The 24192-nt window shown below is 43.4% G+C and overlaps 1 protein-coding gene across 1 annotated transcript in view; it reads left to right on the forward strand.

Annotated features, from left to right (window-relative positions):
• The first annotated feature begins 23146 nt into the window (after window positions 1–23146).
• Window positions 23147–24192, forward strand: part of esrrga (estrogen-related receptor gamma a) — a 176189-nt gene continuing 175143 nt past the window's right edge. Inside the window, exon 1 of the mRNA XM_029125355.2 lies at window positions 23147–23214. The gene's annotated coding sequence lies outside the window, so the exon portion shown is untranslated. The remainder of the gene's footprint in view (window positions 23215–24192) is intronic.

Below are 24192 nucleotides of genomic sequence, written 5' to 3' on the forward strand. Positions count from 1 at the left end.
TCTGTTTGGTGCTTTATTTCTCTGTCATCCTACACTCTTCCCCTGACTGACAGAGAGAGAGAGAGAGAGGGAGAGAGAGAGAGGGAGAGAGAGAGAGGGAGAGAGAGAGGAAGAGAAAGAGAGGAAGAGAGGGAGGGATATGTAAAGTGACAGTAGCCCCAGAGAGGTATGAACCAGGGTATAGAACCACAGAACCAGCCCTGGACCATCTCATCCTGGGGCCTGTACCCAGGACGGAGGCCTCCCAGCCGGGCAGCCTCACTTCCTGGCCTGGCCTCACACACAAACACACACAGAGAGACCAAGGGCTATGCTGTAGCAGTCTTCTACTCTAGGCTGCGTATAGCTGTAATACCTTGTGAAGGGCCACTTTGCCAACAGTACTAATTAGAGGTCATGGTTTGAGAAGATTTGTTTTACCCTCTGTCCCTTTGCCAGGGCAGAGTCAGAGCTGCCCCCCTCTCCCCTTCTCCGTGTGTGAGTTCATGCATGTGTGTGTCTGTATGTGTGTGTGTGTGTGTGTGTGTGTGTGTGTGCGTGCATGTGTGCATGACAGGAATTACTGTATCAGAAGGCAACAGGATTTGGACAGAGCCATGGAAACCAGAGATAGGTAGATAGGTGTAATGTAGCTGTGATTGGGCCTGACAGGCTGACTGACAGCTGACAATATGAGATGCTATGGATTACTGACTGAGAGGCTCTTCTCCAGCCCGGTCTGTCATCAGCTGTCTGCTCCCACTCCATGGACGGATTTCACAAATATCCCAAAGTAATGTTTTAATTCTGGCCCTTTTCCCTGCCCCCCCCCCCCCCACCCCCCACCCCCTTTAATAATGGTGAATGCAGACAGACGCTTTGACGGATGTGCCAGGTGACTGGGACGGATGACACTCCTGGATGGGGGCAGTGGAGATCCTGCTCCGGCCTCCGCACAGCTGTCCATCCGGAGACATGGCCCGGGTCACAGAGTCCATTTCTGTTTCCATCCACATGTCCGTTCTGAGGCTGAGCGTGGGCCATGTGTACCCATGTAATCACCGATTTCACCTCAGCGTTATCCTCGCCATGACGACATGGTGACCTCACAACGTCCATCCTCGGGAGTTTTCCGGCTTGTCAATGATATGGTCAGACTGACCGTGTATTTTTTTTTTAATATTAAGTGTGATTTCTATTTAATTCAGCACAGTTTCGCAGGTTTTTTTTAATGGAATGGACACAACTGAGTAGATTACCCATTTTTTTTTTTGGAGTGATTTGTTCACTCAATGGAAAGGGCGGAGCTAGCTTTTCAAACAGGAAGAGAGCAAGGCACAGACTTTCCTCCTTCTTCCCTGCCTGTACTCCTCCTTTCAGTTCTATTGCCATTATTTTATTGTCATGACGTACTGTACCGCTTTCTCTTCTCCTTTTTCTCTTCTCTCCTGTGCTCTACTTATTTCTCCTCCCATCCTACCCCAGCCATCTCCTCTCGTCTTCTCCTTTCCTTTCTTCTTCTCCTCTGTCCCCCGGTCTCCTCTTCTATCCCCTCATGTCCTTTCCTCACCTTTCTTCTCTCCTGTCATCTCTTCCCCCTTTCATCTCTTATCTTCTCTGTTCTCCTCTTCACTTTCTCTTAACTAGGCTATGATATAGACCTCTATTAGCCGAGAGAGAGGTTGCAAGAAGTAGGAGCGTGCATCTCAAATGGTCTGAATGCTCTTAGTGGACACAGTGTCTGTTCTTCCCCTACACCCCAACCTTAACCATTACCTGTCATTAACCTTAACCCTTATCTAACCCTAAACCTAACCTTAACATTTATCACATGAATATCTTCCTTTCTGGGCAGATCTGGGAAAATTGAGTGCTGTACATGAAAAAAAACAATAATCTCAAGCCTGCCTCAAAATGTGTAATAACCCATTTGTTTCTATTTCGTAAACACTTGTGGTACAGTGTTGGTTTAGTCGGTACTCCACTACCTAACATGTATTTTCTTTTCCTCCTTCGCTGTAATGAAACACCAGCCTGTCCTGTCTCTCACTGAATTTCTCCCACACTTGTATATTCATTAAAACCTGCAGAAAAACAGTTTTGTGAGAACTTCAGATTGTTTATTGATTTTTATTTGTGTGTTTAGGAGCAGCTTGACTAAGTCTGTCTGGACTGGTCCCCTCGAGGCTCAGATCGCTATGGGGGCATCGCCACACACACACACACACACACACGCAGGTATGCAGACATACACACAAAGACTCCTTGCAGCAAGGAGTTGATGTGGGGAGTTGATGCGGGCATCACATTACAGTTGCACCATACAGCCATGTCATTACCTGAGACCAAGAGAGAGATAGGGGCCATGTCATTACCCGAAAGACCAAGAGAGATTTAGGACCAGAGACAAGTGGGAGGGAGAGTGATAGACAGAGAGAAGAGACAGATAGATGTTTATTTAAGTTTTGATTGCATTTTTGTTATTTATTATAGCTTTGTCATTCTCCACTTTTGGCAATGTAAAGAAATGTTTCCAGTGGCAATAAAGCACTTCAAATTAAAATAGGAGAATGAAAACAGGAGAGTAGAGAGGATTTTTATTTTATTTAGAAATTCCTTTATAGGCTGAGAGAGAGAGAGAGAGTACCAAGCAAGAGAAAAAGTATTTAGTTAGAATTTCAATAACCGCTCCCATCACAAAAATGTTAACTATGTTGAACTGTTTATTAACCCTTAAACCCTTTTGATTCCAGGTATAACCCTTCTGGCTCGAGGCTTTCGAACAGGTTCAACCTGAAAAAAAAGGAGGGCAGCTAAAGAACCCTTTTCACAGCATGTGCACCCCAGAAGTGTTCTGCTTCCTGGATATAGAAGCATTCTGAATGGACCGTTCTCTCCCCTAGGTGTAACTGTCTCCCGGGAAGCCTTCAAGAGTCCCAGCCAAGCTTACAATTCAATTAGTTCACCTGTCTGCTAGCTTTTCGCTGCGCTGTTGTTAATAACCCACGATCATAAGCAGGGGACGAAACACGCATGCCAAAGCATCAAGCATGTTTACTCCTCCTAAATGTCTCCCCGGAACGGCTACAGACAAACACAGAGGAAATGCCATCAGAGAGCATTTGGAAATAATTCAGATGATTCATCTCAGTCACTTGCAGGGTAAACGTCTTTGCTCATTGATGACTGCAACAGATGCTTAATGCCTTCGACAGCCCTGACGCCATAAAGAGAGAAGCATGGAGGCGTCACTCTAAAGAGCTGCCTGTCAACTCATTACTGTAACAATGTTGGCAACACGACAGACATGGAGACAGGAGACGGGGAGAGAGAGGGGGGAGGGAGTGAGAGGGAGAGAGAGAGAGAGAGAGAGATAGAGAGAGATAGAGAGAAATGGAGAGATGGAGAGAGATGGAGACAGAGAAAGATAGACTAAACAGAGAGAGAAAAATTGTAAGAGAATTGAGAGAACGAAAGAAACACAGGAAGACAGACTGGGGGAAGTGACAGACGTTGCGGGAGCCTCTTAAGTCAATGGCGAGGTTGTTTTCTTAGGTATGTCAGTATCATATAAATAGCATTGATTAAAGTGCTAACCACTCCACAGCAGCTGGGCCTTTTGGCAGCTGCTGCCTCTAGTTGGCACACGCACGCATACACACAGCCACACACACGCATTCAAACACACACACACACACACACACGCACACACGAACACAGATGCACACACACATTCAAACACACACACGTGCACACGCACACACACGCACTCACACGCACACACACACACATTCAAACACACACACATATGTGCATACACACGGGCCCACACATACACTAACACAAACAAAAAAACATACAAACAAAAAAATGCATATAAACACAAGCATAAACACACACACACACACACACAATATCAATATTAAAAATTCAGAACTTTTGTAAAAAAAAAAGTAAAACAACTCCTGGATGTTTGAGTTTTGTCTGCTCCCCCCCCCCCCCCCACACACACACAAACACACCCACAACCTACATCACCCCTGGTTTCACTCACACACATATCCTACATCATCCCCTGGAGCCTCACCCCCCACCCACCGAAACACACACACACACACACACACACACACAACCCTGGAGTAGGTAATGTAAGTAAGACCTGAGCCAGTGGTTTAAGTAAGGCAGCCTAAAAAGACAGTACGGCATCATGGATCATGGATCATGGAACTAGTCGGCAGCTTCTGAACGAAGCTCACTACTGACAGTGTGCATCCAGAACACTTCACCCAAACATCGCTCTCTTAGCGTTAATAAAAGGGGGAACCAAATGTCCCCAGAGGGGATGTGTTTCTCTGCAACACCAGTGGTGCGTTCAGCTTGCGTTGACGCGATGATGCGGGACCCATCTGTTGCTGTGCAGCCATCATTTGAGACCCAGCTTGGTGCCCCGGTAACAACACAGCCAATACCTTTGCTCTCGCTTTAAAGCCTTCATCTCTGGGACATGAAACAGAGCAACAGAGATAAGGCTTCAAACGGTGCCTACCTTTAAAGGTAAAGCAGCAAAGGTGGGATGCATGATGGGATTGTTTCTCATGAGGGAGGAAGGCTTGCTTGGTCACTGTTGTTTACATCTACACCAGCAGGAAAGATGTGACGACGGTGGCTGTTTGTCTGGTGTTTCTTATTTTTTCGAGATCTGGGTGTTTAACATAAAAAAAAGAGAGGTCATGCTGTGGACATGTGGACACGGCAGTGGCAATTTTGCCGTGATCATTGTTTTTCTCTGTTTTAGTTTACTGTGCCGTTTAAATTACATGGGAAAGAGAGAGGTAGAGCGCAAGGAAGAAGGAGGAAGGGACAAAGAGAGAGAGAGAGAGAAAGAGAGAGAGAAAGTTAAATAATGACATGAGTGAGGGAGAAAGGTTGGAAAGGAGAAAAGGACAAGAATGATGGAGAGCAGAGGGAGAGCAGAGGGAGGGCAGAGGGAGGAGGCGCAGGGTAGGAAGGAAAGACAGACAAAGCAATAGAAGGACAAGAATGGAGCAGTGAGGGAGGCTGGGCGATATAAAGGGAGGGAGACTTCTTAACTGAGGGCGTGACTGGATAGAGGCAGGTCATGAGGTGATGCCCTGCAGCCAATAGTCAATAATATAACCTACTGTACTCTGTGGGGCAGACCGCCTACACTGGACAACACCCAGTAAACCGTCCGTCTGTCTCCTTCCTCACTGGCTCCTCTCCTCCTCTTTATTCCTCTCCTTTACTCTCATTTAAACTTGTGCATCTGCACTCTTCAATCGACCTTGGTGCATGTGGGTCACACAATTAACTGCATTTGTTACCAAAATATTTCTGAAGTCTTTAACAAAACGGTTAAAGTGTTAAATGTGTGTCCCTGATTAAATTAATATTCACATCTGGTAGACGTGAATATAAGTCGTTTATTTCACTCTGGTATTAGTTTTTAATTTAACAAATGGTACTGGGCCCTCTGTGATATTCAGTTCCCATGGAGCAGTCTTAACAGCGGAGTCAAATGTCTCTTTTCTGCATGTAACATCACAACAGACACGTATGTGGGGAAAACTTGCCTAAAGTTTAAACACAACCATTTCTCTGAAAGCGTCTCGCTCTTCTTTCAGACACTCCGGCATGGCAACTGTAATTTACTTGTTTTAAATGTGTAAATGTAAAACCACATCCATATTCATCATCCCCAAGCATGAATATTAACAGACCAAAAAAATAAAAGAAAAATGAGCGACGGAGAAAATATCCTGGTGGAGTGAAAGCGGTTGTATTCATGTCTGTTTCAAAGGGGCTAGTGTTCCCCTGCATGGCTGCCCTGTTTTACATGCTAATCAACGGCTCTCTGCACTCTGCTCTGTTACCACTAATTGTCTACAAATTATTCTCCGGCTAATATATGCATGGCCTGCGATGATACGCACACACATGCGTACATTCACACACGCACATACATAAACGTGCGCACACACACACACACACACACACACATGGCTAGTGTTTGTGCAGGGAGTTAAATGGCAGTATTTAAAGACAGCCTTGTATTTCTATATTTAAATACACTTGACTCTCTCTACTCGTCAGGCACCGAAGTGAACCGTGTACAAATGTTTTGACTTGATTTTGTTTTAAGTGAAGAGTGTTTGGCGGATGATGGGAATTATTCTGGTTTTCTACTCTGGTTGACGACAGAGTGAAATTAGAAGCAGCATTTTAATTACATGACGATTGTCTTCATTGATTGAATTCTGCTCGTCCCCTCTGGGAATATGACAACACAAAAACCCCACAGTTGAGAACATTGCAAACCAGGCTGCCGGTTGTGAGCACACAAATACACACAAAGTATCGTGCATGGACACAAAGCTCTGTGAACACACGGAGAATGTGACTCATTTCACTAGATGAATCAGTCGGTGCTGGACCATGTCCCATTTCTCAATTTTAAGACTTTTTTTCTTGTACTAGGGCTGTGTCCCATTTCCCCATATGTCGGGCTTTGTCCGCCTATAGGGGCCCAGTTCCATTCCTCCTTATGTTGGGTTCTTTTCTCCTATAAAGGCCTTGTTCCATTTATCCATGTTGGGGCCTTCTTCACAAGAAGGGCCCAACACAAAAGGCCACTTTTAAACCTTACCCATTAATTGTAATCTTCTGTTTCCAATGTGACCAAAAAGACCAGTTGGATTGTTTCAGCTTTACCCAAAGTTGTATAGGCAGGCTCCTCCCGTCCTTCTCCTGCCTGTCTCCTTCCCTCCATCTTGAACATAATAATATTAATTTATGCCTCCTATCAATTATGCATTCAGATTCTGCTGATAGCTTGTCACTTTCCATCCATTCCTCTTTTTGTAGAGCTGGTACATAAATAACAATAGGAGGAAAATATATACAGGAGTGTGAACCCGCAAATCCCACCTCCAAACCTCAATGCTGCATAAGTCTAGTTTGGGGAGATTTAAGGGTTATCATGGTAGGGAGAGGTGTAACTGTATGTGTGTGTGTGTGTGTGTGTGTGTGTGTGTGTGCGTGTCACATGACAGACATGCTAACAGACTGTAGGTAGACAACCACGCTGGAGATGCAAATGTTTCCCTTGATGATCCCTGTAATAATATTTTTTACCTCTCATTTTTGACAGCATGTGTGACAAATACAGCACAATGTACACTGTAATTAAACACATGTGTAGTCCAAAGCAAATGCACACACGTGTTCAGTTAGGTCTGTCTAACGGGCACACTGTGTGTTTGTATCATGGAATAGAATGGCAAACAGGATCTCTGAAAGATGAAAACAACAAGCGGGAATAATCAGCTACAGCCAAGCAAGACCAGTGTATGTGTGTGTGAGCATGTTTCTAACCTAACTATGTTATGTGGGGGAAAAAAGACTGATTCATTATGAACTTTTTTCCTGTCCCCATTTTGAAAAAGGCAACTGAGTAAAATAGGCTGCAAAAATTACATGTTGTAGGGTTGGAATCAAGGTAAGACATTTCTAGTTGGGGTTATGAATCAGGGCTACAGTAGGTTAAGTTGTCAGGCCAGGCATAAATGTTATTTTATTGAGGTTAAAGTTTGGGTTATGTTGGGGTTAAGGTTAGTGTTAGGATTAGTAAAAGAAGGATTTTTTTAAGCACAGTCAACTTTGGTGTCTCCATTTATATGTGTGTGTGTGTGGGGTGTTTGTGTGTGTGGGGTGTCTGTGTGTGTGTGTGTGTGTGGGGGGGGTACTTACAGTATCTCACAAAAAAGTGGAAGAGGACTCCAGTGGCAACCTGTGAAGCTCTAGTGAACTACATGCTCAAGAGGGATTAGGCAGTGCTGGAAAATGATGGTGGCCACAAAAAAGTGGAAGAAGCATTTGCAAAGGGATTCAAATGTAATTTGTTATACAAGCTGTACACTCACTGCTCTACATTGTAGCAAAGTGTCATTTCGTCAGTGCTGTAGATGTAATCAAATATTTACAAAAATGTGAGGGGTGTACTCACTTTTGTGAGAGATACTGTACATGCAAGAGCGTATACAGGCTCTTGCATATATTAGGCACTTCTGGCTAACGTCGGGTGAAGCTGTGTCAGTGATTTCCCCCACTGGGGGACAGAAGCCAGGCGAGTCTCAGGCTTGTCTTGATCCCAGGCCTCATCTGTTTAAATGTGTGGAGACACAGGTAATGACTCTGCATCAGGGCTCCCATGTTCCCATGTGTGACAGGGCCACATTGCTTGACACAGAATCCCTAAACGCACAAAATGAAGACAACACGCAGTCAAAAGGGACATCAGGCATTTGCAAAGGGATTCAACTAGAATGTGGATCGGACGGAAGGAGAAAAAACAAGGATTTGTTCACTTTCTTTTCAAATACATTTTGTCTAACTTTCCTTTAAATCTTTCTTATCAAGTAAATCCCTTAAGAAAGTTTTTTGTCAATTATGTCAATCACTTTATTCCCTGTTTATCTTTAATCATGTCCGGAAACTTCAGAGAACAAATTTGTACAAATCCTAAATCAATACAGAGAATATAACAACAGTATGAATAGGTTACAGTATTCAGCCTCCTGGATCCAATGTTTTCAATGCTTTCAGCTGGCAAACTCTCTTTCCTAATGTAAGGTAGTCTAACAGAGGTCAGGTTTCCATATAGGCCCAACGGAGAGAGAGCATCAATTAATTTCCAAATGCGAGGCAATCTGACCCGATCCCAAGTTGTGGGATTCAGCACTATATTATGTTACTGAAGACTGAGAGCGACAGAGATATTCAACACCTTTCGGTGAAGTCCGCGCTGCTGCAAAATCACAATGAACTATTCGTTTTTCCATTCTGCATACTTCCATTCTTTGGAATAGCACAGGTATTCTATGCTGTCCGCACAATAGTACTTCTTTCCAGCGCACGCGTACAAAACTCACACGCGCACGAAACACGTTCGCACAAAAAACACACACATCATTAGTCCCGCTGTTAGGGTAGCCGTATATGTAATTATACATGAGGTAGGTACTTTAAAAATATATATATATATATTTCTTATTAATTACTATTATAGTTTCAAAGCCAAATCTCATGCGTATAAATGAGGTGTCATTTTGCATTAATATACAGCGTTTAAACACTGAATGTTAGCAATAAAAACATTCATGAAATACAAGAAACACTCGTGCTAGCAGAGAGACCGTAGTCTAATGTTATGTTTTAGATAAACACTGTTAGAGAGAGGAGAGTGAAAGGGTCTCGAGGCACCAATGACACGGAGAGGTCAGCGCGCAGTTGATGAAGTGATTGGCGCGTGTTGACGTTGCGGAAGCCCCCCATACGAGGCGGGCGCTTTTAGACAAAGTGGTGATTGGGGGCACTGGCGCGCTCTGCTCATTGGTGCAGATAACCTCTTGCATAAAGGACACGACGATTAAATAAAATTGAAATATAGAAACAGAATAACAGAAAGTACAAAGTCGTAGAAGATCCCTCCTTTAAATGAACAGGAAGGGTTATGCTCAGGACGGTTACGTTAGAAAACGCTAAAGTTAGACAAAAGAGTATTAACCGTGAAATAGTTTGTCGTTTACAATATGGAGCCTTGTGATTGGTGTTTTGAATTTGTATCTGTAACGTTCACCTGGTTAAAACCTCCAGATGACTGAAACTAGTCACTCTAAACCAAAGAACATACGTTTAGGACCATGGACAGCTCCCTAACATTGAAGGAATGGACGGGATACTAACATTCAAAAGCTCCGAAGCTGAGTAAATGAGAATCCATTTTACTAGACGCATTTTTTATGTGATTTTTTAAAAATTATATATATATATATATATATATATATATATATATATATATATATATATATATATATATATATATATATATATATATATATATGCATACTGTGAACAAAATAAAACAAATATCAATCACTATTAACTAAATGAAATGAAGGTGAGTAATCTCAAATCCTTTTTCAATCGTTTGACAGCCCTAATTTAAAGTAAAAGATTTGACACAATTTACTACTTCATAGCTTTCAACCATGGCACCACACGAGGTGACATGTGTCACCGCCATAAAAACGTGATGTAATTGCCACGCGTGCGCTTGCTGTCAAGGACATGGAACACTCTGGATGTTCTATTATCCTGCGCTAATAATCGTCGATAACCTGGAGCAAGCTGTGTCTGTGTGTTTGTGCGTGTGTATGTGTGTGTGTTCGTGCAAGTGTGAACACTTGTGCATGCCAGCTCTACCAAAATATAATGTTTCATTACTGTATGTGCAGAAATTTGTGTTCAATAATAATCGCGAGAAAAAAAAATAAGTTACCTCAGCATTGAACATTTAGCACTTCTCCAAAATCACCGTTACTAGTCCAAAAAAGTCTTATTCTCATTTCAGTCAGGACCTTTCAATGCTGGAACTTTTTTCTTATATCTCCTATAACTCGATGAATCATCTTCATGTCACAAACATACGCTTTTCTTGTGCTCTGCGCTGGGTGAAATAATCCTTTGGCGGCCTTTTGTTATTAGTTTATGGGCCATGAGATTAGGTATGAATATGAAACTCAGAAACACACCCGCCAACATTAATCACACACAAAACCTGTGGGAGACACTCACATCCCCACATTCCACAATCCGGCTATAGCATTACAAATGCGTGTGTGTGTGTGTGTGTGTGTGTGTGTGTGTGTGTGTGTGTGTGTGTGTGTGTGTGTGTGTGTGTGTGTGTGTGTGTGTGTGTGTGTGTGTGTGTGTGTGTGTGTGTGTGTGCGTGTGTTTCCAATTGTGTCCAAATATTTTTTACTTTCTTTGTGAACACTAACATAATAAAAAACCCATGCCAAGCCTACTCAAAGATCTTATAGGTTCATTATCAAATTTCCAATGCATATTTATTAAGCGCAGAACTGTATAGTTCATATACATTTTCTTGATTGTTGATGACGACTAAAATAAGTTATTTAAAAATGTTAGGATGTGAAATAATTATCATGGACATTGCAGATTAAAAAACTGTGCAAGCTGTTCAATTATTAATTTAACATTACTTTCATTAAATTATTAATAGAATATAATTTTGGTATTAATGTTATTGGGTTTTAGTAACATAGTCAAACTCTGGTGGTTACGACTATTCCCTATTTCATTACCGAGGACTTTCTGATCAAGGTGAAACATGAAACAACTGCCCCAGTAAAAATGCATGCCTAGTTAGTGACGGGTCAACCGAATATAGATGGTTTTGAAACTTGTCTATAAAATACCTCATTTAATCCTATTTAAATACAAGGTTAGCGGAGCACTACGGCAAAGTTAGGACAATCTATCAGCCTGCTTGCATTCACGTGCCGATACCCTTAGTCTGTTTAACAGGTACCGACGGGGAGCGGGTTCCATCCGCGAGTCCCAAGCGGTGGAAACCCGTTACCGAATATTTCCTGCGACCAACACCTGTCAATAGGAACGGATCCACTCTGATCGCATGTGGCTGTCAATATGCTCGCCAGGTCATGTTCCATTTTTGCTGACGTCTGTCTGTTGCAACCTGGTCTCAGTGGATTTAGTCCCACAGATCCGAGACACACACGCACATGAGAGTAGGATATTATTCTGTTACTTTGAACTAGATGCGATGCCATAGATCATTAATATATATTTTCAGATACATTTTAAACATTCTGAGTTGGAGATCGTTGCGATGTATTTGCACTGTGGGAGACGTGTTTGGTTAGATTGTGGTTATGATTGTCGCTGGCACTGCTTGACGTTAATATTCAAAACGTTTGGACTCCCTGGATAGAGACACCGTGGGGTTGCTGTCGGGTCTAATTGGGGCAAATCCGCGTGTTTTTGCCGGATCTGTTTAGTCCCTATCACTGCAGCTGTAAACTCGTGCAACTTTAACAGGACTGACAGAGATGTACACCACAGATCTTGCATGAACAGTTATCCCACTGAGTTTCATTCCTTCAAAATAAAAAGCTAAGCAATGTCACTTTAAATGCTCATAAATGTTTTTAATATAGCTGTGTCCTGTCATAGGCCATACAGCGTCAGAGAAAATGAGAAACTGAGAGCAACAGAAAAATAAAGACTTAGAGAGAAAGTAAGACGAATAGTGAAAGAGAGATAGAAAGAAATAGAGAGTGCGTGAGGGGCAGGGTTACATTTTTTTCACTGGTTACCTATTTTTAGTGTGTCCTGGACCACTTGTCTGCACCAGAAAGCACCTGCAAGGTCCCCCATTCCCAAACCCTGCACCCCTACATATTGTTTGAAGCCCCTGACACAAACCCCTTCTTTCAGATCCAAAGATGTCACTGCAATGACTGGCTCGCGCTCCAAGCGACAGGAGAAGAAACAGCCACCATCAACCACAGAACTCCACCCCCGCTCCTCTCTCCGCAGCCCAATAACACTGCTGAGAGGTGACACCAGCCGACCATGTGAGTAACCAGGATTATTACCTTAATGATTAGCGATGGTTGGCAGACTCTCATGATGCCTAGTGAGAGAGGGAGTTAGTTAAACCCATATGTTGGTCAGAGTTGGCAAATGTTATTTTACATTGGGCGTACAGGCAGTAACTGAGTGTGTAGATGACGGACAGTTACACACTGTGTAGATCACAGACAGTAACACACTCTGTGTGGGTCACAGACAGTAACAATGTCAGTGTGCAGATCACAGACGGTACTGTACTGTATCCACATCAGAACCTAATCTATTTATAACCCTCTGTGGTGAATGTACATTTGGACACACTGGCTAAGTCAAAGTGTATTTCTTCATTTTTACTCTTTTCCACATTGTAGAATAACAGTGAAGACGTCAAAACTATGAAATAACACACACATAATTCAGTTTTCAACAAATCTAAAATGCATTCGTATTTTTGATTTTTCGAAGTAGCGACCCTTTGCCTTGATGTCAGCTTTGCACACTTGGCATTCCCTCAACCATCTTCCTGACGTTGTCACCTGGAATGCTGTTCCAACAGTCTTGAAGGAGTTCCCACGTTCCCACATTGGAGTTTGGGTGGTTGCGGAGGCCAGGTCTTCCGATGCAGCAATTGATCCCTCTCCTTGGTCAAATACTCCCTACGTAGCCCGAAGGTGTGTTTTGGGCAATTGTCCTGTTGGAAAGAAAATTCAATTTCTACTAAGTGCAAACCAGATGGGATGGCGTATCGCTGCAGAATGTTGTGGTAGACATGCTGGTTGAGTGTGTCTTGAATTCTAAAATAAATCACCAGCAAAGCATGAACACACACACGCACGCACGCACACACACGCACACCATCATTCTCCCCCTCCACAGTGGAAACCACACATGGGGAGATCATCCGTTCAGCCACTCTGTGTCTCACAAAGACACAAACATTTCAAATTTGGACTCAAACCAAAGGACAGATTTCCACCGGTCAAATGTCAATTTCTGGTGTTTCTTGGCCCAAGCAAGCCTCTTCTATTATATGTGTCCTTCAGTAGTGGGTTCTTTGCAGCAATTCGACCATGAAGGCCTGATTGACTGTTCAGTCTTCTCGGAACAGTTGGTGTTGAGATGTGTCTGTTACTTGAACTTTGTGAAGCATTTATTTGGGCAGCAATCTGAGGTTCAGTTAATTGCAGACTTCAGAGGTTGGTAACTCTAATGAACTTATCTTCTGCAACTAACTGTGGGTCTTCCTTTCCTGTGGCGGTCCTCTTGAGAATCAGTTGCATCGTCGTGCTTGATGCTTTTTGCATTGACTGCGCTCGAAGAAACCTCTAAAGTTCATGAAACGTTTTGGACTGACTGACCTTCATGATTTAAAGTAATGATGTACTTTTGTTTCTCTTTGTTTATTTGAGCTGTTCTACTAAAGTACAGGCATAATGATGGTCTTCACCCTACCATGTCACCCTACTGTGTCACCCTACCATGTCACCCTACCATGTCACCCTACCATGTCACCCTACCATGTCACCCTACTGTGTCACCCTACCATGTCACCCTACCATGTCACTCTAGCTTGTCACCCTACCGTGTCACCCTAATGCATTAAGAAGGAAAGACTTTCCACAAATTAACTTTTCACAAGACACACCTGTTAATTGAAATGCATTCCAGGTGACTTCCTTATGAAGCTTGTTGAGTGAATGCAAAGAGTATGCAAAGCTGTCATCAAGGCAAAGGGTGACTGGTTTAAAGAATCTACAGTATGACATATTTTGATCTGTTTAACACTTTTTTGGTTGTATGATTCCATATGTGTTATTTCATATTTTTGATGCTTTCACTATTATTATCCATTGTGGAAAAAAAGTAAAAAAACAATGGTATTCCCTTGAATGAGTAGGTGTGTCCAAACCTTTGACAGGTATGGAATATATACATATATGTATATATATATATATATATATATATATATATATAAATGCTGTTTAACGTATGATTATGTGATACTAACTAGGCCTATAGCCCACAAGAGAGCAGGCTGAACTAAGTTAGCATGTTGCCTGGCCCTAATCGGCCGGCCCATGCCGTCAGGAGCATGCATGCCGCGTGCAGCTTTTGGAGATTTATAGATTTGCTTTCGTGCGCTGTTGAATTATCTTGCAGGTTGCATTAATCCGGGTGATTACATTTGATTTAATTTTCAGAATAATTAAAGTGAACCATCACTAAAATTAAAAGGGGTGGTGGGGGTGGAGTCGGCGGGGGGTTGGGGGGGGGGGGGCAGGTCGGCTGTGTGTGTCAGATGAAAGGGGCTGCTGTGGTATTTGTGCACGGACGACTCCAGCTCGGTGTTCCCCTTGCGAATCCTGATTAAGTGATTAGATTGATAGGTAAAAGGGCCGGTAGACAGGAATGATTAAATTAGCATATCACCAACGTCTCGTGCCACGCCAAAAAATCCCGGTCGCCTTCCGAGGCGCAAGCCCCTTTTTCGCTGGCCGTGTTACCGTGATTTCCACCACCCCGAGATGAAATGGTATAAGACCCGGTTGTGTGTAATATACATTAGGTGGCAGCAAAGATACAGTACACTCTATACAGTGGCCTCTCTGTCTTCTCTGCCTCTCCCTCCATTCCTCTCTCTCGCTCTCTCTTTATTCCTCTCTCAAGCTGTTTGTGTATCTGTGTGTGTGTGTGTGTGTGTGTGTGTGTGAGAGAGGAACAGAATAAACCAGCTCCCCCGTAACCTACATGTCTTTGTCTGATTGTGTAGTCTCCCATGAGCATACTTTGGTCACATCGGCAAAAAGGCATGATCTACAAAAGAGAATGCCATTTCCATATTTTGAATACTATATCAGCATACCATCCTATGCAAAATACCTCAGACTCAAAAAGCAATAGAGTCAACAGTATGTAATTGATGGTGTTTTTGTCATTCCAGATGTACACAGGTACAAACACTGAGAACAGTACAGGCCTATAGTTAATGAAGTCTAACTAGGCCTGCTGATGATTGAAGTAGTGGACAGACTGCTGTCCCGAGCTCATTCCGTGAGAGCTCGCTGGTTCATTGTGCAGGATATCGTTGCCCTATAGAGTCGAGGAGAAAAAAAAGAAGAAAAAAAAGGTGTGTTGGCTACAATTAACTAATCGAATCAAACATGCAGTACGGTTTGCATGTTAACGTGGTTGCATGTCAATAGCGTTTAAAGGTGTCAGCTTCTTGATACAGAGATGGATGGCTCCGCACTGACGACACGGTCCTCCACAGCCGCGAGTGGAACAAGCTTTTCTTAAATAGAAAACTTCAATACCTATTCCAGACGACGGGCTGCGACGGACGGAACGCTGCCTGACCTCAGAGCCAAATTGCGACACATTGATGTTGTTGTTGTTTTTAATCGATAGACGTTTTATACTGTAACAGTGAATTGGTACACTTGAAATAATGCGTAGGGAGACGAAGGCTAATGCCATGCAGAGGACAATGTGACTTTTAGGTTCCTAACCATTTAATAGCCAGAGGAGCATGTCAATAGAAATGGACTGCACACAGTCTGCTGTGCCTGTGGTTCCCCCTCCAAAAGAGAAATCAGCTATACCTGCATTGATGCAAAAATAATAATACACATACACTATTATTGTTATTGGCCTTCACTTAAATGTAAAATGTAAAGCCACACTGCCTTTACTAGGTGAAAGGTTTTACTTGTCATGTGTCAGATCCGTGCCTGGGTTTGTCTGTGTTCATGCAGAGTTGTCCATGGTGCTGAAATCCTAAACTCCAAACGCCTCATCCTGGTGATGTGATGGAGGGTGCAGCCCGAGGGCCGTGCAATGTGGCACACACGAATATCATGGACAGAAATGGCATCACGTCGTATTCTTCTGAGGGAGAACTGTTCTACACTGTGTATTTCTACGCTGCCCTACTAAACGCTTCGCTGGTGCTCAAGCCTTTTTTTAACCACTAAAAGGATATCTAACCAACACAGGTGATTTTTTAAGTAGTTATATTACAGTTTGATTTTATCGCATACATTATTTATTTTCTAACTCTTTGCAACTACAGCATGCATTGCCGGTAGCTAGTGTGAGCAGTGAGCAGTGTCATACAGTCAATTATAAAACTGGGATGGTTCACATCCTAAATGCTGATTGGCTGATAGATGTGGCATTTGAGATCGTATACCATGGGTATAACATGACATTTCATTTTGCTTCTTATTGCATTGATAACTGATTTATAATAGCAACACTCCGTGCTGGGGTTTTGTAGTGTAGAGACTAAAGAGGATACAAAGTGCTGTGTCCAGGCATTGCGCAATGTGACGCGTCTGAGAACATTTCTTAGCCATGGTATATTGGCCACATACCACATGCCCTTGCACCTTATTGCTTAAGTAAAGCATAGTCTCCTGTCTTTGAGCAATGATTGCTTATTTGCCCCTTTAATGCCCTGGTACTACTTGTATCTATAACAGTTGCTGATGTGTTCAGTCTCATAATCACTCTTTCTGCTCATCAATATCAGCCAAGCAGTTTTAATTTCCTTCTGAAGACTGAAACGAGACATGCCATCCTTTAGAATGGATAGCACAACACCCTGTCTCGTCCCGTTTGAGCAGAGAGAAGAGGGTACGGGATTCTCCGTTTATTTAGGCCTTGCTTACAGGGTGATTTACCTGATAAATAAAGCAAGGATCCAATTAGTCTTAAGTCTAATAAATTAGGCATACATTCAATCAACATGATCTTAAGGGATTAAGATTCATGGTTTAGGTCATGGAAATATAATTCCTGCAACTCTGTTATGAGTGCGGAGGCATAAATAAATCGCCATGGTGATCCCAGGGGCAATATCATTACAGCATACAGTAAACAAAGCACACTCTGTCGCCATGACACTGAACAGTGAAAAGGCGGTCGGGGGCTGAAAATAGTCCGCGAACAGGGAGAGGAAGGGTGCATGTGTGTGTGTGTGTGTGTGTGTGTGTGTGCTAACCCAGGGGTGTAGGTGCTGTTTGGGGGTGGCAGACCTCAGACACCTGTGGAACTTACAAATGAAGTGTTAACACTAGCCTCATGTCTGCTCTCTACAAGCGGCTGTGGATCTAAAACAATTCTGAGCTTCTATATTTGTCCCCTTGTGCCGGTCTCTCTTTCCTCTGTCTCCCTTTCTCTGGAGGACAGCGCGGGTGGATCTGAGAGGAAGACATGTGACAGAGAGCAGGCAAGAGAAGATGGCGAAGTTATAAGGAAGTTACAGGGAGAAAGCCAGAGGAATTGCGGAAAGAGAGTGAATTATAGTAAAAACAAAAAATAATTACAGAATGCTAGAAGGTGCATATATTTTTCATTGGCGCTCTCCTTTCTTCCCTCCCTCCCTCTGTCCCTCCAACCTCCCTCCCTCCCTCCCTCCCTCATTCTCCTGTTCCCTTTCTCCCTCTCTCTCTGGTCCCTGGTGCATTTTGTTCTCTGGAGCTGTAACCTGGGCGACCTCTCTGACTAGGTGACATTCCCCCGCCAGTCCCCCACAAGTCAGAGCTAGAAATGCGCCATGCCACAGATATGAGCAGCTTTCCCCCCTCGTCAGCACTAAAGTGCGTGTGTGTGTGGGTCCTGTTGCGTGCGAGTCCTCCAGCCCTCCGTCTGTGCCCGTGTGAGATTGATTGTTAGGGGGTAAATTAGGAGCGGGCCTGTTGTTGGGTGGTGGGTTACCGAGTCCTCCTCCTGTTCTGAGGAAGGACTGACACCAAATCTGCACCCTGCCGTACCATTAGACCGAAGTGTACTGGTGCCGGGAAGTTTCCAGAACACAGATCTAACTTCACTGGCGCTCTGAGAAGTTTGAGGAATTAGTGTTGGCTTTCAGTAGTCGGTGTTGGTTCTATTGTGATAGCTTTCACATCCTGTCCTCATCCCAGTGGGTCACTGTACTTTCCCGGCTCAGAATAGCCTTATGATATAGATTGAGAACATTTGGATTTGCTTCATTCCTCTCTGCTATTTCAGTCTAGCTGAAATACACTATGTTTTTTAATATTTGAATACTTAAAATGTGCTACAAGATACATGCATGTTTACATTTTAATGCGACTTCAAATCGTCACATCTGTTGCAAAGAGAATGCATTACTGTATGTAATATTTAGTTTACAAGTATTGTTAACAGCCTTAAAAGACAAAAAAGATATATATTTTGAATGAATAAATAAAGGGTTGTCAAAGTGCACGCTTCTCTTCTCCAAAAATGACATAGGATATTAAACAAATCTGTCTGAGAAATATACCCTGCATAAGAAGACCAATCATTTTAATCAGTGAACATTGAACAATCTGGATAACTTTATTGTTATTCTAATGATTGAAGATGTCATTCTTTAGAAACGGTGTTCAAAGTCAACAAGTTAAAAGTTACAGTATCAGCAACTTTTAAAAACAATTGATAAAATCATCTTTATGGTTTAAATTAATTATCACATTTCGGTTTGACCAAAATGTACTGGCCGAACTCTCTGTGTTGAATTCAACATGGTCTGTAACAGCAAAGGTTGAAATGCATGTGCGCTCCCACACGCACGAACACACACACACACACACACACAAATTCTACCTCTCCTCCCTCTCAAAAACTATTCTAATTGATCTCATCTGTGATAAGCTACTGCTGATGTCTGCATTTACATAGGGAATCAATGGCAGCTTCTTTATTAATGCATTGCTATGTAGCCTAATCGTGGCTTCGCTCTGGCCCTGGTCATATGGATTGATTAGCTGCTTGTCCCCTTCTTTAGACCCATGTGGGCCTGTTGTACTACACAGGACCAATGCATAAATAGTGTGTCTGTGTGTGTGTTTGTGTGTGTCTGTGTGCTTTGCTACACAGGCACCAAGGATAAATAATTCACACAATGAGCCTGGTGGGCTCTGGATCCAGTATGCAGTGATATCCTGCAGGGCGGGCCGAAGGCTAGGGCTAGACAGCATCGGGTAACATGGTTTGTCTTGGATGGTACTTGTACGCACTGTTTGTTTGTGTGTGTGTGTGTGTGTATGTGTAATATGCCTCTAATGAAGACATCCGGTTTAAAATCCACTGGTGGCATTGTTACAGTAAGACATACTGTGGGTCATTTTGTCTCTACAAGCTTATTCGCTCAGAATATGTGTGTGTGTGTGTGTGTGTACGGGCGTGTCGTCACTCATTTCAGAAAATAAGTACAATGTGAACAGTGTTTATGAATACATTAATAAGTGACAGAACAATTATGAAAATATATTGCCAGTGAATTTGTTACACGCAATGTGCGTCAGTATGTGTGTATTTTATAATGAACCGCCCACTCCTCCCCCGCTCTGTGGTGGTTCTTCTTGTGTTTTGTGGTGGTTCTTCTTGTGTTTTGTGGTGGTTCTTCTTGTGTTTTGTGGTGGTTCTTCTTGTGTTTTGTGGTGGTTCTTCTTGTGTTTTGTGGTGGTTCTTCCTGAATCTGGAAGGCCTCCTTGGAAACCTAGGAGGTGGACATGTGTCCATTTTTGCCCACCTTTGCCAAAATGTTGTTGAGAATGATTATTTATAGACCACATACCAATATAAAATACTATCACACCTTGTTGAGGGATGTTTATTCCAAGTTTTAACATAATCATTGGGATCAAACTAAATTAGGTAAATATGTCAATGTCTTCCTTGCAATGTGGACCAACCAATATTCTGCCTCATTCCATTAATTTCAGTCTACATAGTTTTGAAAAGAAACAAATTGTTTCTGAATTCTAAACCTAACACATCTGTAATCATACCATTATATTTTAAAATCCCAATATCTTTCCATCATTCATGCACAGTCCCTGGGTTTTAGTTGAATTCCCCTTTGCTCCCACGCAAGCATTTCGTCAGAAATTAATTGCATTCGTTTTGGGACTAGACCCTCTCTTCTACCTGTTGCACCATTTTGGGCTGATGTTTAATGTATACATTTACTATTTAATATCCCTCTTCTTCTCCCCAAACGTTTTAGGGCCTTGCCTAATGCCAACCACTACACAGCAGATTGTGGAGTGTAAACTGTTCTTTTTCTCATGCTGCTTGCTCAAAGTGGAAATACACTTTACACTTAAAACACAAAACAAAAAAACAAATAAGCCGTACACTACTTTAAAATGGGGGTAGGATTAATGAAGCTGTCCACGCTCACAGCCGTAATGGTTCCACAGAGGAAAGTATTCCATGTCTGTTGTTACCCAATCCTGGAAGGAGGATTTCCACCTGGTATCTATTCCAGTCTGTTTCAGACTTGCCTTCTGGACTCCATACCATCCTAAATCCCTGCCAGCATGATGGGCACCTTAACTGGTAAACAGCAAAAGGCAAGTTCACTGAGTTTATTTTTTGCCGTGGGCCTATAGTAGCTTTTCTTTTTTTTTCCTGGATCCGTATATTCAAGTCAACTGCTGGCTACGGATTTTTTATTTTGTAAATGATTCAACTGATTTCACTTGAAAGACATCGGGTAAACTGAAGAATTCGCCCGGCAACTTTACATCCTATACGTAGGAATACCTAGGCCACTCTTGGTGGAAAGCATCTTCCTCTAGATCTAAAAAAAGAAGTCAATTTAGCATTCCATTAGTAGTCCTGTTGTGAAGATATCCCCTTGGAGTGAAAACGTGGAATCAAGCAGCTGGTTTTGCCATGGGTCTGGTTCTGCCCGGCTTCTTTCTGTCCTACACCTTATGTCCAGTTGTCAAAGCGACACAGACAGACTCAGGTAAAAATAAAAATAAAATACATGACAAGTTATGACAAGTCATAATATTTTGGCTACATCGGTACTTTCGGCTGGAACGTCTCTTGTTTTTCATAACTTCAGTTGTTGTGCCACGTATCATTTTCAGGGTTTTCCATCACTGATATAAGGACACAAACTGTATCAGACTAAGATCAATTCAGACCTTTTATATTTACTGAGAAACTGATTCGAATCCTCCGACCGGTTTTACATGATGCTTCCGCTCACACGTGGAGTTCTGCTTCTGACAGGAGATAGAAATCGAGATTTCTTTGATGCGGGACCCCTATTAGATGAATGTAATGCGGGCTGGAGGAATTATTCTGGCATGAGCCATTGTAAACAAAACCGGAAGCATCAGCTCTTGTGTGAAATATTACATGCTGGTGTGGTAGGCGGTTAAAAAGCAGGGATAGAATTGGGAAAAGCATTGATGCTCACGGTGAAGAATGTAAATAGAAAAAAACATAGCGTTGATTTATTAAAAATTCACTATAAAGCTACATCTTGTGGCAGGGGCAGCAGTGGAGTCCAGGCTGACCAGACGTCTCGGTTTCAAGCTGGGATTCCCAGGTCCCGACAAATATATGTGAAACACTAAAATGTCCCGGTTTCCGACATTCACTACCAAATTGTCCCGGTTTTCACCACAATAATAATAATAACAATAATAATACTGTAATGTTTCCACATACGAGCCGGAGCCAAACTAACAACAGCGTAGAACTGCGTAGCCGAGCAACAGTTCTCATCAAAGCTGAAAGCGCCTCCCCCCCCCCGATCCACCAACCACAAGCATGCATGGTGACCAACATGCGTGCATAAGTGCCTGCATGCGCGCGTGCGTTTACGTGTGGTTACACACGGGTTCCGGTTTGGGGGTTTGAAATTGTGGTCACCTTAGTCTAGTGTACACCAGTGGTTACCAAGCAGGGGTTTTAGATCCCCTGGAGGTACTTGGCCTGTACTTGAAAGGACTCATGAGACCAGTGGCTTACTGGTGAAATGTACGTGAGGGGATACTTCAAGGGTAGAGCAGGCGGTCTAGACTATATTAATACCGTCCTCTCCTTTCTTCTCCTCATCGCCTCTCCACTCCTCTGCTCCCCTCTGCTCCCCTCCGCTCTCCTCCCCCCTCCTCCCCTCTGCTCCCCTCGGCTCTCCCTTCCCCTGCGTGTATTAGCCAACAGGGAAACACGGTTGTTGCACATGCACTGCTGATGTGTGAAAGAAGCAGAAAAAGCGGCAGCAGCAGCCAACGTAGGCAGAAAACACCAGCCCCAACCACCCACCCCCCCCCCCCCACCCACACCCGTAAATAGACATTTGTCTGATTCTTTGTTTATCGAAGGTCTTTTCTCATTTCGGGGGGGGGAGGGGTGGGGGCATTTTTCACGTGAGACAGCCGGGCGTTGGGGACAGAGGAGCGCTGAGCAGGCTGAGACTCCCTCTCCGGTCCTGTCCTCTCTCCCCCTCTCTTCCCTGAAATGTGATGCTGCTGCTTTTCAGTAAAGCGGGCTGTTTTCTGCAGACTTGCAATAGGAGCCTGTGCTGTACAGCGTGCATGCGTGTGTGTGTGTGTGTGTACACTGGCAGGGGAAAGAGCCGGTCACTTCATCCAACACTCCCTTTTCTCTCTCTTTCCCCCTCCCTCTTCCTCCTTCATTCGCTCCCTTGCTCTCATAAGCCACACTCGCCAAGAGAGAGGTCCCGTTTGGCAGTACAGAGATACGCTCAGCCACTGATCCAGAGGCAGCAGACGCAGAGAGGAAGGAACGAGAGGGAGAGAACGTCACATTCACGTTTGTTGTGGCTGCAGCGACGGATAGGAGTGACGAGGGAGAGAGAGAGAGAGAGAGAGAGTGAGAGAGAGAGAGAGAGAGAGAGAGAGAGGTAGAAACGGCAGATGAGTGTCCTTGAAAACTGCACCACAACTCTTTCAAGAAAGCCAGGAAGACTGTGTGAGTAACACGCACCTCATCATGGCGAGCGCGCGTGCGTGTGTGTGTGCGTGTGTGTGCGCGTGTGTATGCTTGCGTGAGTGCATGCGTGCGCGTGGGGGGGGGGTGGGGGGAAACCTGCTGCTCCTCCTCTGACCTGCCAAGCCGGGAGTGAAGGGGCTTGCTGTTGGATGTACTGCTATTGTTTCCCTGCTTAAATGCTCTTGACAGGGGATTATGGAGAATACAAAACGCCGTATGGTTCATGAGGAGCTGCCAAGGCTGTGTGAGTGCGTGTGAGGGAGATGAAAGCATACAGTTATATTCCTCTGTGTACAGTTCACCGTGTAAGCAGTTTCAGCCTTCTCTTTCGGTTAGTTTGGGTAGTTTTCAAATGTGGTTTGTGATTGGGAGCTTGTCTTGGAATTGGACAATTAAATGACCCGCTTATATTGCGTTCATGTCAAATCATACTCTAATCGGCGCTTATTGAAGCCGGTGTGGGTGTTATTCTTACATTATGTCACACATGTGAATCCCTTGTCATATTCCTAAATTCCAAAATACAAATAATAATGTTCTAGGACGCGGTATCTAGAGAACATTCTATAGGAACACAGTTTACCCACTCAAACTTAATAAATGCTACATTTGTTTCCTGACTGTTGTCTGCCTTGGTCTGCCAGTTTGTGTTGTGTATATTTAGAATATTTGCAGATTCTCTGGAGCGATGTGATGTGGGGCTTTTTCACCAGCCTATTGAGGTCACTCACTCAATAATTTAAAAAGTCAGCGGTCATTGGCCACATCTTTGGCCCAGTCGCAGCTAGCCGGGCCAGAAAGACTGTGAGAGCTTGGTTACTAGCATGCTTGAGCCCAAGGCAAGACCTGGGGCTGAGGGGGTATTCTTGAAGAAACTACACTTTCTGTTAGAATTCATCAATGTGTTTTTAATGCTGAACATCCTAACTGAAATGGTACAGAGGAACAGCTAGATCT

Source organism: Esox lucius, chromosome 15 (assembly GCF_011004845.1).
Source record: "Esox lucius isolate fEsoLuc1 chromosome 15, fEsoLuc1.pri, whole genome shotgun sequence".
In the NCBI taxonomy this organism is placed as follows: Eukaryota; Metazoa; Chordata; class Actinopteri; order Esociformes; family Esocidae; genus Esox; species Esox lucius.